This window comes from Oryctolagus cuniculus, chromosome 21, assembly GCF_051225735.1.
Source record: "Oryctolagus cuniculus isolate XC-2025 breed Fujian yellow rabbit chromosome 21, ASM5122573v1, whole genome shotgun sequence".
Classification (NCBI taxonomy): Eukaryota; Metazoa; Chordata; class Mammalia; order Lagomorpha; family Leporidae; genus Oryctolagus; species Oryctolagus cuniculus.
Window position 1 is genome coordinate 34,117,675 of NC_142887.1, and position 15,185 is coordinate 34,132,859.

Below are 15,185 nucleotides of genomic sequence, written 5' to 3' on the forward strand. Positions count from 1 at the left end.
GGCTGTCCTGTGCATTTCAGGATTGGCCTCTGCCCACCAGATGTGTCACTCCTCGGATTGTGCCAATCCCACGGGTCTCTAGCCGTCACCAAGTGTCGCCAGGTGTGGCAGAGTCTCCCCAGCTGAGAAGCACCATCTAAGGGAGAGCAGTGCCTTCACTCTCGGGCACAGAGCCAGGATTTGTTTGTTTGTTTGTTTTTTCCTGGAAAGGGCCAGGGAGTGAGTATTTTTGACCCCGTGGGCCGTTGCAGATGCTCAATGCTCAGTCGCAGCCAGAGATCATGGGAGCCCGCGCCGGTGCCTGTGCTCCTCAGATCTCATTTACAGAGCCAGGTGGGGCTGCCGGAGGTGTGGCCACTGGGGCCATAGTGGGCCACCCCTGCTCTGGAGGACCCCCCCACCCCCAGGTCCCGCCTCCAAAGGCTTCAACCAAGCCTTTGCTTCCTGGGATCATCAGGGTCCCCTTCAGCTCCTCCTGTGACCCCAACTTGGGTGAGAACGTCCACTAGGATGGTAAAAAAGACCCCGAGAGCCCCTCCTCCTCTCCAACCAGAGACGGACACATGTCAGTACTGGCTGGTCCCCACGTGCTGCTGGCCTGCCTGTGGTCAAACTGCTGTCAGCTCACAGCAGGCCCCAGGGACCCTGTGTTCTTTCACTTCCTCGAATGCACAGAAGTTTCAGGCTCCCCCTGCCCCTGGCCCCACCCCCAAGGTCAGCCACATGGCCTCCAGAAAAACACCATCTTCTGCCTGTCACCCCCCCCATACTCTGTGACTCCAGGATTCTGCGCTAGCACAACAAATCCAGGACAACTTTCCTGGGCTCCATTATCCTCCATGAGGGTTTGACCTTGGACTTGGGCTTTTGTTCAGCTACAGGGAGGGGCTTAGCTCTGTTGGCCTTGGAGGTTTACCAGGTAGCATGTAGGTACATAGACTAGCGTGGATTCATTTTACATTTTACATGAAGCATTTAGCCCTGGGGTTGACTGTCACAGGCACTCCACAAAACGCCACTGTCACCCTTTCCTTGCCAATCACCAGCCTGTCTTTTCCTTCCAGCTGAGTCAGGTCCAGCCTCAGCCATTATCAGGCCTCGGGCTGCAGCCTGTGCCCTGCACACCTCACTGTCACTGCTACCAGATCCAGCCTTGCCTGCATTCCACCTCTCTAACCCTTCATTCTTTTCCACACCTTCAGGTACATAGGCAAGATACATCTGTAGTTTCCAATTTTTATAGTGACCATATTTTTTAAAACAATTTAAAAGAAAGAGATGGGGGTCGGCATGGGAGACCTGGAGAAAGCTCCTGGCTCCTGGATTTGGCCTGGCCCAGCTCTGGCTGTTGTGGCCATTTGGGGAGTGAACCAATGGATGGAAGAACTCTCTCTCTGCCTCTGCCTCTCCCTCTCTATAACTTCACTTTTCAAATAAGTAAATAAACCTTTTTTAAAAAAATAAATGATTTTAATATGTTTTTAAAAAAGATTAATTATTTGAAGGGGGGTAGAGAGAGAGAGGTTAGTCTTCTTTTCACTGGTTCACTCCCCAAATGGCTGCAATGGCTGGAAGCAGGCCCATCTGAATCCAGAAGCCAGGAGCTTCTTCTGGGCCTCCCACACAGGTACAGGGGCCCAAGGACTTGGGCCATCTTCTACTGCTTTCCCAGGCCATAGCAGAGAGCTGGATCAGAAGTGGAGCAGCTGGGACTCAAATCAGTGCCCATATGGGGTGCTGGCACTGAAGGCGGTGGTTTTACTTGATATGCCACAGCGCCAACCCCCATAATATATTCCTATTAACAGAAATACCCCAAACATTATTCTTCAACCTATAATCAACATAAAAATTGGGCATGAGATTGTTGACTATTTTGGTGCCCACTCTTCAAAATCCATTGTGTATTTTGCACTTGTCACTCATCTTTTTTTAAAAAAAATTTATTTTTGTGAACTGAAATTGATCACTTGGACTAGTGAGATGGCATTGGTACATGCCACCTTGATGGGATTGTATTGGAATCCCCTGACACGTTTCTAACTCCACCATTTGGGGCAAGTCAGCTTGAGCGTGTCCCAAATTGTACCTCTCCTCCCTCTCTTATTCCCACTCTTATATTTAACAGAGATCACTTTTCAGTTAACTTTAAACACCTAAGAATAAGTGTGTGTTGATTGCAAAGTTAAACCAATAGTATGAAGTAGAACAAAAAAATACTAAAAGGGATAAAGTATTAAGTTGTACATCAACAGCCATGACAACAGCTGATCAAGTCACCGTTTCCCATAGTGTCCATTTCACTTCAACAGGTTTCCTTCTTGGTGTTCAGTCAGTTGTCACCGATCAGGGAGAACATATGGTATTTGTCCCTTTGGGACTGGCTTAATTCACTCAGCATGATGTTCTCCAGATCCCTCCATTTTGTTGCAAATGACCAGATTTCATTGTTTTTGACTGCTGTATAGTATTCTATAGAGTACATGTCCCATAATTTCTTTATCCAGTCTACTGTTGATGGGCATTTGTGTTAATTCCAGGTCTTAGCAATTGTGAATTGAGCTGCAATAAACATTAATGTGCAGACCACATTTTTGTTTGCCAATTTAATTTCCTTTGGGTAAATCACAAGGAGTGGGATTGCTGAGTCATGTGGTAGGGTTATATTCAGGTTTCTGAGGAATCTCCAGACTGACTTCCATAGTGGCTTAACCAGTTTGCACTCCCACCAACAGTGGGTTAGTGTCCCTTTTTCCCCACATCCTCACCAGCATCTGTTGTTGATAGATTTCTGAATGTGAGCCATTCTAACCGGGGTGAGGTGAACCTCATTGTGGTTTTGATTTGCATTTTTCTGATTGCTAGTGATCCTGGACATTTTTTCATGTGTCTGTTGGCCATTTGGATTTCCTCTTTTGAAAAATGTCTATTGAGGTCCTTGCCCCATCTCTTAAGTGGGATGTTTGTTTTCATGTTGTGGAATTTCTTGATCTCTTTGTAGATTCTGGTTAGTGATAGGTCTAAGACTCAAAGGGATCACATAAACAAGACTAGTGTCTGCTAATACTAACTGATAGAATTAAGAAGGAGAGAACGATCCAACATGGGAAGCAGGATACACAGCAGACTCATAGAATGGCAGATGTCCTAAACAGCACTCTGGCCTCAGAATCAGCCCTTAAGGCATTCGGATCTGGCTGAAGAGCCCATGAGAGTATTTTAGGCATGGAAAGCCAAGACACTCTGGCAAAAAAAAAAAGAGGACCTAATGAAAGATCTCTGCGAGTGAGATCCCAATAGAAAGAATGGGCCATCAAAGAAGGAGGTGCCTTTCTCTGAAGGGAGGAGAGAACTTCCACTTTGACTATGACCTTTTCTAAATAAGATCAAAGTCAGCCAACTCAAAAGGCTTCCATAGCCTTGGCAACTCATGACAAGAGCCTAGGGAGATTACTGACGCCATAAACAAGAGTGCCAAATTGTTAAGTCAACAACAGGGGTCACTGTGCACTTACTCCCCATGTAGGATCTCCATCCTTATTGTGTAGTTCAATGTTAATTAATGCTATAGCTAGTACTGAAACAGTATTTTACACTTTATGTTCTGTGTGGGTGCAAACTGATGAAATCTTTACTTAATATATACTAAATTGATCTTCTGTATATAAAGATAATTGAAAATGAATCTTGATGTGAATGGAATTGGAGAGGGAGTGGTAGATGGGAGGGTTGTGGGTGGGAGGGAAGTTATGGGGGGGAGGAGCCATTGTAATCCATAAACTGTACTTTGGAAATTTATATTTACTAAATAAATGTTAATTTTTTTATTTTTTATTCATCTTACTTTGGACCAGTCATATTCCCGGTGGTCAGCGGGTATATGTGGCTTATGAAAAGGCAATGTGGGGTGAGGGAACAGACTCAGATTCCTTATTATTTTATTTTAAGATTTATGTATTTATTTGAGAGGGAGAGTTAGAGAGAGTTAGAGCGAGAGGTCTTCCAACTGCTAGTTCACTGCCCAAATGGCTGCAATGGCTGGAGTTGCACCAGTCTGAAGCCAGGAGCCAGGAGCTTCTTCCTGGTCTCCCACATGGGTGTAGGGGCCCAAGGACTTGGGCCATCTTCTATTGCTTTCCCAGGCCATAGCAGAGAGCTGGATCAGAAGTGGAGCAGCTGGGACTTGAACCAGTGCCCATATGGGATGCTGGCACTGCAGGGAGAGGCTTAGCCCACTATACCACGGTGCTGGCTTCTGGCCTCTCAGATTCCTTTTCATGACACCATCTTTCAAGATTGGCTCAGACCCTTCCCCAAGCCCTGTTTCCTGTGCACAATCCACCGCCCCACACTCCTCACCTTGTTTCTGCCTACTTAAGCTGATGGCAACTGATCAAACACCGATTCCCTTGGTGGCCTTCCAACTTCCGCCCAACTGCTTACTTGGAGGAAGGACTTGGTGGCCCTTGGCAGCCACTGACACAGGATTCCACCATTCTTTCAACCCTCACCTCTTGGGCAAGACCCCCAGAGGGAGCAATGATTGGCTTTCTCTGGTGTGCCAACAGCACGTCTTCCTACCTTGATTTAGCCCCTCCACCACACCTCTACTTCTGTCTAGGAAGACTACACACACACACACACCCTTTTGATTGATAGACAAGTTTGAAACAGGTCAATGCAGAGAACTTTCTGAACCTGTAATGGAGGGAGAAGGTGTCAGGAGAGGGGTTCCCAGATTGCTAGGGTCCACTCACTAGCAAAGACCCCTCCAGGTGCCCACAGGGCCTGAACAGACCAAAGAAGGGCATGGGGGTACTGAGAGTTCCCGCTGTTACCTGGAGGGGCCAGGCAGAGGGTTCCTGGCTCCCGGGCCCAGGTTAGGAAGATGGAGATGAGGCCCACCTGGAAGCCCCTCCTGGTGCCCCCATCTGCGCACTTGCCCCTGGGATTGTGTGTACCTGCTGCTGCCCTGCCTGCCATGGCCCCGAAACCCTGCTTCCCTCTTCCCCCGTGGACACTGGGGCTTTTCTTGTGTGTTGACTGTGTCTGGACCCTGGGAAAAACCCATCTGGAGAAAAACAGATCAACAGTCCTAGATTTTTCTATCTGATGAAAACAGCTTTGGTTACTTTGGTTAAAGGTGGTGAATTTTTATAAATGATTGAGACTATATTAGATATAATTACAGACAATAGCTTTAAAAATTCAATACATCTTTTGCATTTTGGCCATGTCTTTTTTTTTAAAGATTTATTTATTTACTTGAAAGGCAGAGGTCCAGAGAGGCAGAGGCAGAGAGAGAGAGAGAGAGAGAGAGAGTCTTCCATTCACTGGTTCACTCCCCAATTGGCCGCAATGGCCACTGCTGAGCTGATCTGAAGCCAGGAGCCTGGAGCGTCTTCTGGGTCTCCCATGTGGGTGCAGGGGCCTGAGGACTTGGCCCATTTCCTTCTTCCTTCCTCCCTCCCTTCCTTTCTCTCTCTCTCTCTCTCTCTCTCTCTCTCTCTCTCTCTCTAGATTTGACTAACTTGGTTTTTAATGACTTACAAAGGCTTTAGGTAGAATTAGTTCTCTTTGAATACAGTACCTTTTAAAAATTACCTCAACTCAAAGCTTAATATTCCCAAAGTTTAAAATAACCTAGTGTACGATCCAAATTAAAATAAGCTGACCCCACACTGCAAACATACGTGCTTCTCTGCAAATCAGTAGAGGGGTCAGTATATCTGGAGAAATGCACCATCCATCATGTGTTAGTGTTAGGATAAACACTAACACCAAACAGGTCAATTTTGTATAAGCACTGCACAAACAGTGCATTTACTCAGCAGTTGGCTGACAACCTTAAATAGCTGGCAGATAGCTGGGAGCAAGGCAGTAAGGACAGATAGACAGAGGTAACAGAGACACAGGAGAGAGCCAGCGAGCGAGCCAAAACCTGGAGTGACAAACAGAACATTAACTAAGAGGCTGCAAGGCCCCACTCAGAGCTTATTTTATAAAATCCAAATAAAGTCATATTTTATCTACTTCTAAAGGAAAGAGTTGAGAAATATTTCCTTCAAAGATGGTTAGAAATTTTTTTTAAATATAGGTGGATTTGGAATGAAATTTTCAGTTATCTAAGAAAACATCTAAAGTGATTTCACCTGTAGTGAAACGTTGGGCCATTTTCCACTGCTTTCCCAGGCCATAGCAGAGAGCTGGATCAGAAGTGGAGCAGCTGGGACTCGAACTGGTGCCCATATGGGATGCCGGCACTGCAGGCAGTGGCTTTACCCACTACACCACAGTGCTGGCCCCACCTGATTGTATTTAACAATGAAAGTCAGGTGTTTAGTTGTATCGGGGGTATCTAGTCATGTCTTTGGGCTGTCTAAATGACTATAGGGAGAGACAAAGTAAGACTGACTTGAAGTTTTTTAGAGGAACGGTCTGTGTTGTGGTGCAGTGGGTTAAGCCACCGCTTGCAACACCAGCCCCCTATGTTGGAGTGCCGGCTGGAGTCCCAGCTGCTCCACTGCCAATCCAGCTCCCTGCTAATGCACCTGGGAAAGCCAGGGGTAGATGGCTCAAGTACTTGGGCGCTGTTACCCATGTGGGAGACCTGGATGGAATCCTGGCTTCTGGCTTCTCTAAATCTGTTTTAATAAACCTTAAAAAAATTCAGAGAGAAAAGACTTGGAGGGGTTGGTGTTCTATGGCCAGAGGGCATTGACAGCAGCCAGAGCAGGGGATGAGGGAAACAAGTGCCTCTCTCCAAAATGTAAATTAAGGAAGAAAAGGGTCTGTGTGTGTGTGTGTGTGTGGTTGGGTGGATTTCTGGGGAAAACCTTCCAGAAAAAAAAAAAAAACACAAAAAGCAAGCACACAAGACAACCGCAAAAATGTGCAGTCGATGGGGGGATTCTAGGAACCAAGTCTGGTGGGAAAACAGACTGACTGCTTTGTTGGCCAAGGCAACATCGACAAACTGGAGAAGACACCGTGGATTGAGCCCTGATATGCAACGTGGGAGACAATTAAAAAAAAAAAAGGTAGTGCAGGGAGCTACTGGGGGCATTACATCAGCCCCACACCAGCTCAGAGCTGATTGGCCTGGGGGTGGGCACCTAGTCAGTGTGACCAATGAGAGGCCTCGGCGGCTCCTTTATAAGCACAGGAAGGTGGCGGCGACAATAGGTGCAGCAGCTTTCCCACCATCCTCTGCTTGGTGCCGGCGTGGCTCAGGGCTCGAGGTGTCACGCTGCAGGGCTGTAGGTAGGTTCTGCTTCATCTCGGTCCTTTGTTCTTGCTTGGTTTGCCTGCTTTAAAACTTATTTGAAAGGCAGCATTACAGAGAGGCAGAGAGCTCTTCCATCATGCTGGTTCACTCCCCAAATGGCCCCAATGACTGGGGCTGGGCCAGGCCAGAGCCAGGAACTTCTTCCAGGTCTCCCACATGGGTACAGAGGCCCAAGCACTTGGACCATCTTCTACTGCTTTCCCAGGTGCATTAGCAGGGAGCTGGACTGGAAGTGGAGCAGCTGGGACTCAAACCGGCACCTTTGTGGGACCGCCAGTACTGCAGGCGGCAGCTTTACCTGCTGTGCCACAGAGCTGGCCCTGCTTTAGGTTGTTTTCAAACGCTGGTGAGATAACTATATTCTGACTGGTACTCCAAAGCATGGCCCAAACTGTAACTAGCTTGATAGTCTAAAGCTGGAGATGTTAAAACCCAATTCCTGAAGATTCTGCGTGTGTTTTCCACCCTTTGCTTCTACCGCCCATTGTGTGTCCATGCTGTCTCCAGGTTGAAGCTCCGTTCCTCCTGCAGGTACTGCTCATACACCATTAAGGCTGTGATGGAGCACAGGAGTATACTTGGTTCTCCTCACCACTTATTTCCGTGTTATTTGAAAGGCAGACAGACACAGTGAGCTCCTATCCCTGGTTGACTCCCCAAATGCCTGCAACAGCTGAAGCTGGGCCAGGAGCCCCTGACTCCACCTGGGTCTCTGATGTGGGTGGCAGGGACCCAGGGACTAGAGCCATCGCCTGCTGCTTCCCAGGTGCAGGTCCGCAGGACGCTGGAATTGGGAGCGGAGCTGGGACTGAAGCCCAGGTGCTCCCATATGGGATTTGGGGGGTCTATGGAGGCTGCACCAAATACTCACCCCTCTACCACTACTGACTAATAGGCTGTTGCTGATATGTACTGGCAGATTCCTTGACCAAACTCCCTACCGGGCTCCCCTGAGCCCTCTTCAACCAGGCCTCCAGCCAACTTGAACAAATGCGAAGGGTTCCTAACAACTGTAGGCTGCAGCCTTCATCTGCCTGCTGAGAAGACTCAAGATGGCCAAGCAGGTTCACGGCTACAGCCAACACCTGGAGGAAGGGCCCCCACCTCCCGGCTTCTGGGAGGGCAGGAGCCTGACATCAGTAAGCACCTTAGCTACACGGATGGGTTTCACGTGGCCCGAAAGTCCCCTTGCTGCTGTTCCTAAGTCTGCACTTGCTTGGCTGAACTCGGCCATGTTTACCGTCTTCCCCATGCTCTACTTGAGTGCCTGGATTCCAGAACTAAGTTCCAGATCAAGTGAGGACACAGTGACTCCCTCTCTGAATTGTCTATTGATACACTTTGCTCGTTAGGGGAAAATCCCACTTCTGGGGTATCTTTCTCATGGTTAACATAATTCTTAATTGTGTTAGTACATTAACTACAGCCACTGAAAACATCTCTTCCTAGCCTGTGGCTCCCCTCCCCCCTCCTTTTTTAAAGATTTTTTTATTTCATGAAAGAGTTACACAGAAAGGAGAGGCAGAGAGGTTGGGCTTCCATCTGCTGGTTCACTCCCCAGCTGGCTGCAATGGCCGGAGCTGCGCCGATCCAAAGCCAGGAGCTTTGTCTAGGTCTCCCATGCAGGTGCAGGGGCCCAAGGACTTGGGCCATCTTCTGCTTTCCCAGGCCACAGCAGAGGGTGGGATCAGAAGTGGAGCAGCCGGGACTCGAACTGGTGCCCATGTGGGATGGCAGCACGGCAGGCGGCAGCTTTACCTGCTGCACCACAGTGCCGGCCCCTTGTACACTGTTAATGCTAATGAAGATGCTCAGAACCATCTCGGTCAACTAAGCCAGGAGCAAGGGTGTCTTGTGACCAAAAACTGGAGCAGCCAAGAGCTACCGCTTACAGGGCTTGTTTTCAGGGAAGTTCTACCTGCTCATGAAGTTCTGGGATGGATGATGTCTATTCAAAGGGTGGTGGATGCATATGCCCATGGAGTTATTGAGGTAACACGAGTTTCTCGTTCAGCTGAGGGTGGAGAATGAACAGTGAGGGGTTTGGGCTTCCTGTGTTAGGTGAGTTAGCTGAGGCTGCTGCTCGGGCATGGGGTCCTTCAGCCTCAGCTGGGTCCGGCTACTACGGTGCATTCACCGCTAGATGGTCTCGAGCCAACTCGTGTCCACGTACAAGCACATCTGGTTGGTTTTAACCAGAATCAAAACAGGATTGGGCCACTTATTTTTACAGATGTATTTGAAAGGCCGAGTTAGGGAGAGGTCTTCCATCTGCTGGGTCACTCCCCAAATGTCCGTGAGGGCTGGGCTGTGCCAAGTCAGATCCAGGAGCCTGGAGCTGCTTCTGGGTCTCCCACGTGGGTGGCAGGGGCCCAGGCTTTTGGGCCATCTCGGCTGTCCTGGGCACTTTAGCAGGGAGCTGGTTCAGAAGTGGAGCAGCTGGGTCTCCAATGGGTGCCTATATGGCATGCAGGCATCACAGGTGGCAGCTTAACCTTCAGTGCCACGATGTCGGCCCCGGGTCATTTTCTTTAAGTAGTGGGCTGTGCTGTTAGTTCCACTTCTTGGCTGCTGATCCCGTGAGGGTGGAAGCTCGCATCCCGATCCTGGGCTCCCAGCTCAGAGCTGACCCCCCTCCCATCCCGCTCACTCACCCTTGGCCCCTGTTATCTGCAGTCAGTGGTGACTGGTGCACCCTTGCTCCTTGCTTTGTGTTTGGTTGGTGGTCCAGCAAGATGAGATCCTGTCCCGGGGTCTATCTCACTACCTCTCAACAGCCTGTGCTGTGGCAGAAGCAGATGGGCAGTAGGGGGCTGTGTTTTCCTTTTCTATTTTAAAAGCCATGAGTAGTACCATGGGATAGGATGGTAATGAAAGTAGTCCATCTGCCACCCCCATTCCCACTCCAAGTGGTAGTGGCTTCTTGGCACAAGTTGTTGGTCTTATACTAATTTCTGTGTTACTACCTGGTCTCCACATGATGCACACTGTTAAGTCCATGTTTTCCCCCCTAGGTTTGTCAATTTCCTGCTTTTTCCTGTCCTGAAACAGGATTATCCATTTATTTAAGAGATGTTTTATCTGTTTGAAATGCAGAGTTGGGAAGACAAGTCTTCCATCTGCTGGTTCATTCCCCAAATGGCTGCAACAGCCAGGGCTGGTCAGAGTTGGAGCCCGAATCCTGGAACTCTGTCCAGGTCCCTGTGGAGGTGGCAGGAGCCCTAGCACTTGAGCCTCTGTTGCTCTCCTGGGCACAGGAGCAGAGAGCTGGATGGGAAGTGGAGCAGCCAGGACTCAAGCCAGTACCCATATGGGACACTAGTGTCGCAGGCCGCAGCTTAACCCACTACGCCAGTCCCTGGGATTATCCATTTTACCTCTTCATTGACACACCGTTCCTCTTACCCTCATATCAGCTCTTTAAATTGACTAACAGCCACAGTATTTTTCTCCGACTGTTTACCATTTGCCTGTCTAAACATCCATCAACGTAGAAGGAAGATATTTTGGTCTCCATCCCTGCCTCCTGGCCAGAACCCCTGGAGCCCTTGTGGTTTCCTAAGTGATGAGGGCATAGGAGCACCTGTTAAATTTTCATTACCCATCCACCACCCCCCATTGCTGAGGTCACTCAGGCACAAGTAAGGTGAATAGAACCCTTTATTGGCAATAAGCCTTTTTAACCACACCTCAGTCTAGCCTGGTGTGGCCACTGGGAAAGCTGTTGCCAGAGCAACCAGCTACAGTACTAGAGTTCCACCCCCTGACCTCCCGGGGAGCAGGGCGAGGCTGGAAGTGGAGTTTAGTTGCCTGTGGCCAGTGATTCACTCAACTGTGCACATGGAACATGACCTGAGGGCACTGGGTCTGGAGCACTCCGAGGTGGGGAACGAGCTGGCGGCAGCTTAGCCCACTGCACCGCAAGGCGGCCCCAGCCACAAGGGTGTGCGCCTTAGCTCCTTAGCTCTGTGCATTTAAGGACAGGCAGTGGGAAGTGTGGGGAGCAACTCGGACTAGACTGTTACTGGAATTAAGACTTATTCTATGCATCTGCTCTCCCACAATATGGCGCTGGGAGAGGAGGAAACAGCTTCTACGCAGCTGCCTCTTACCAACTTGAGTGATGACCTCCAGGAGCTGATCCTGCTCCTGATTGGAGGAGAGCAGCATACTTGACGTGTGGGCAGCCGAGTTGGGATTGGCGGAAGAGGACTATAAAGGAGGAGAGAGACAACATGCACGAGGAACATCTAAAAGGAACATCTATCTGAAGGAACACCTGTGCAGCCCCCAAGAGAGCCGGCCGGCGGTGTGCCGCTCCCCCGTGGAAGTGGGGAAAAGTGGCAGGGGGAACCGCCCTTCCATGGAGGTGGAAGGGACGGTAGCCAACCCGGAAAGAACCAGCAGCAAACCCGGGGAGGGCCGAGCAGACAAAAGAACAGCGCAGGGTCCTGTGTCGCTCCTCCACGAAGACGGGGAGCGACATAATGGTGCCGTGACTCGGATATGAAGCCTAGGCAGGGTTTAGTGTCGTTCCTCCACGAAGACGGGGAGCGACATAATGGTGCCGTGACTCGGATAGGGAACCCAGGAGGGAAGAAACGGGAAGAAGTGGGAAAATACCGGAGAGAGAGACTAGCAAAGAGCCTAGGGAAAAGCCGGACGGAAAAGGTGCCGGAAGAAGCTATTGAAAGCCTAGGCATAGACTCAGATACGGACTGTGGGAAAGAAGTTAGGATTCAAAGTGAGAGCAAGAAGAAACTTAGACTCAGATACGGACTGCAGGTTGAAAGTGAAAGTGAAACCTAGAAGAAACTTAGACTTGGATACGGACTGTGGGGAGAGGCCAGGAGAAATGAGGGAGGAATATTGTTGGAAGAAAACTTAGGGAAACATACCGGGTAGAGAAAAATGTTAGGGAAATTGAAGCCGCGGGGGCAGGCCGAGGCGGAGACGTAAGCCAGCTTGGAATTCTTCAAGTCAGCCTGGGGAGCAAAAGGCGAAAATCTGGAACCAGAGGCAGAGACGTGGGCTGCCAGGTTGGAATTCGCCAGGTTAGTCCGGGTAACTTGGACTGAATGCCGGTGGTGGAAACGTGAGCTACGCTGTGTGATTCGCGGAAGCCACCGCGTGCAGAGAGCACGGGGCGTGAATAGATAGGGAACGCGGGGCTGGCGCGAAGGCCGTGGTGCGGGCGCGAAGGGCGTGGAGACCGCGGAGCGCGCGAAGCTGAGCCGCGCAGAGCCGGGAGCCCGCCGCAGGGCAGGCGCCAGGAAGCCGCGCAGATGAGAGAAGCACGGGCTGAAGCGGCGCAGAGCCGGGAACCCGCCGCGGGGCGAGGCGCCGAGAAGCAGCCTCGGGGCGGGCGTCGGGATGCCGCAGGGATAAGAGAAACAGAAGTTTAGAAGTAAAATGAGAGAAATAGGAATGCTGGAAGATAGAAGTAAAATGGGAGAGATAGGAATGCCCGGAGATAGAGAAATAGAGAAAAATAAGGCCTCCCCACAACATGGCAATGAGAGAGCTTGGATTCGGTCTGCCTTATTAGTAAGACGATAAGCACCTGTGGGCGGCTGCAGGTCAGCGAAGACAGGCACGAATCAACACCAATAAGTCTCCCCACAAGACGGCAATGAGAGGGCTTGGATTCGGTTTGCCTGATTGCTAGGGCTTGTAAGCACCTGCAGGCAGTTCTAGCAGAGCAGAGCATGCGCTGCAGGGCACCGAACACAGGCACGCATCAGCACCTAAAAACCTCCTCACAACATGGCGAAGAGAGGACCCGGACTCGGTTTGCCTGATTGGTAGGGCTTGTAAGCACCTGTGGGCAACTCTAGCAAGCAGAGCAGAGTGTGTGCCACGGGGCACCGAAGACAGGCGCGTATCAATGCCAAAAATAAAAAGAAAGGGGGATCTGTGGGGAGCAACTCGGACTAGACTGTTACTGGAATTAAGACTTATTCTATGCATCTGCTCTCCCACAATATGGCGCTGAGAGAGGAGGAAACAGCTTCTACGCAGCTGCCTCTTGCCAACTTGAGTGATGACCTCCAGGAGCTGATCCTGCTCCTGATTGGAGGAGAGCAGCATACTCGGCGTGTGGGCAGCCGAGTTGGGATTGGCGGAGGAGGACTATAAAGGAGGAGAGAGACAACATGCACGAGGAACATCTAAAAGGAACATCTATCTGAAGGAACACCTGTGCAGCCCCCAAGAGAGCCGGCCGGCGGTGTGCCGCTCCCCCGCGGAAGTGGGGAAAAGTGGCTAGGGGGAACCGCCCTTCCACGGAGGTGGAAGGGACGGTAGCCAACCCGGGAAGAACCAGCAGCAAACCCGGGGAGGGCCGAGCAGACGAAAGAACAGCGCAGGGTCCTGTGTCATTCCTCCACGAAGAGGGGGAGCGACATGATGGTGCCATGACTCAGATATGAAGCCTAGGCAGGGTTTAGTGTCGTTCCTCCACGAAGAGGGGGAGCGACAGGAAGGCGGTGCCTAAGCAGTTGCAGATAGCGCTGTAGAGTGTAGCCTTTGTGCCTGGCTGTTCACTGTGAGAAATCTCCCAAATCGATGCACTTAGGCTCCTGGTCTGTCACCTGGCAGACTCCTGAGCTGAGGGCCATTGTGCTGAGAGGCTTGGATTCCTGGCTGGGAAAGGAAGCTGGGCCTCGCCCATCAGTCCACTTTCCTGGGGCCATGCCTGGGCCACCAGCCTGGTTTGATTCTTGGTGGCTTCCCTGTCCCCTTACAAGCTGAGCTCTGAGCTGCAGTCTGCACAGAAGTTAAGCCCTCAGTGCACCTTCTCTCTGGCTCCTGAACCTGTGCATGTGCTGATGGGAATTCCCTGGGGGGGGGGGTTTGGGAGGGGACACAAGCTCTCTCCACTTAGACCTGTTAAGGAACAGCGGATATGCTGAGATGTCTGTCTTCCTGCCAGCCCCCAAGTGTCCAGGACTGGAAGAAGCCCCTGTGGCTTCTCTTGGGCAGAAAGGGAGCTGTGGGTCTCTGCTCGAGGCATGAGCAGGAGTGGGTGGTGAGGATGTTGCTGTCAGCGGGGAGGCCTGGGCTGCCCTTGCATGACATGGGAAGAGGCTGAGCGGTGTGGGATTGCTTGAGGGTTCCCCCGTCTTGTTCTCGGGTTGGTGGAGATGCACAGACCAGTCCCCCTCTCGGTGTCTTGTATCTTGCAGTGTGGAGCCTGCTGAGTGCTGAGGACTCAACTGTGTCCTGTTCCTGGAGAGCTCCCTCTTCCTGACCCTGCCCTTGATGACGGCTGCTCGAAGATGGACAGTGATGGCACAGGCCTGGCCCTCTCCTTGCCTCCAGCTGGGATCATCGAGTAGCCATGGCTCAGGAGTTGTGGTCCCGCTGCTCACCCAGGTAAGGCTGGAGCAGGGGGAGGTGTGGGCAGAGGCACAGTCAGTGTGCTCACCCAGGTAAGGCTGGAGCAGGGGGAGGTGCGGGCAGAGGCACAGTCAGTGGGAGTCACCCCAGGGTGGGAGCCTCCGTGGACGTGCACCTGTTGGGTGTAGGTCAGGTCTGCCTGAGGTGGGCAGGAGTGGGGACGGCCCTCTGACAAAGGGCTGCGTGTGAGAAGGGACGAGAGGCCTGCAGAGAAGCATTGTGTGGACAAACCCCAGTGCCTGGGGTGGCAGGTGGGGTGGGACAGCTGGTGGCCTGTGGAGGGACAGGGACCAAAGGCCTGCTGCATCCCAGGGCTGCAGCTGCTTGAAGGAGCCTGTATCCTTGCCCATCTTCACAGAAGGCCAAAGCTGAGGGTGCTGGGCTTTACCTAGGAGGGAGATGTGCTGGGAGATCTCTCATCCCTTTTTTGTCACACATGCACATGCACACGCACACGCACTAGCCAAGACAGGGCCGGACTCGGTCGTGGCCAAGG

The 15,185-nt window shown here is 51.2% G+C and overlaps 1 long non-coding RNA gene across 1 annotated transcript in view; it reads left to right on the forward strand.

The window, feature by feature from the left end:
• The first annotated feature begins 7,171 nt into the window (after window positions 1–7,171).
• The window catches only part of LOC149119918 (uncharacterized), a 248,561-nt gene continuing 240,547 nt past the window's right edge, over window positions 7,172–15,185 (forward strand). The window contains exon 1 of the long non-coding RNA XR_016227181.1: window positions 7,172–7,263. This is a non-coding gene — a long non-coding RNA (uncharacterized LOC149119918). The remainder of the gene's footprint in view (window positions 7,264–15,185) is intronic.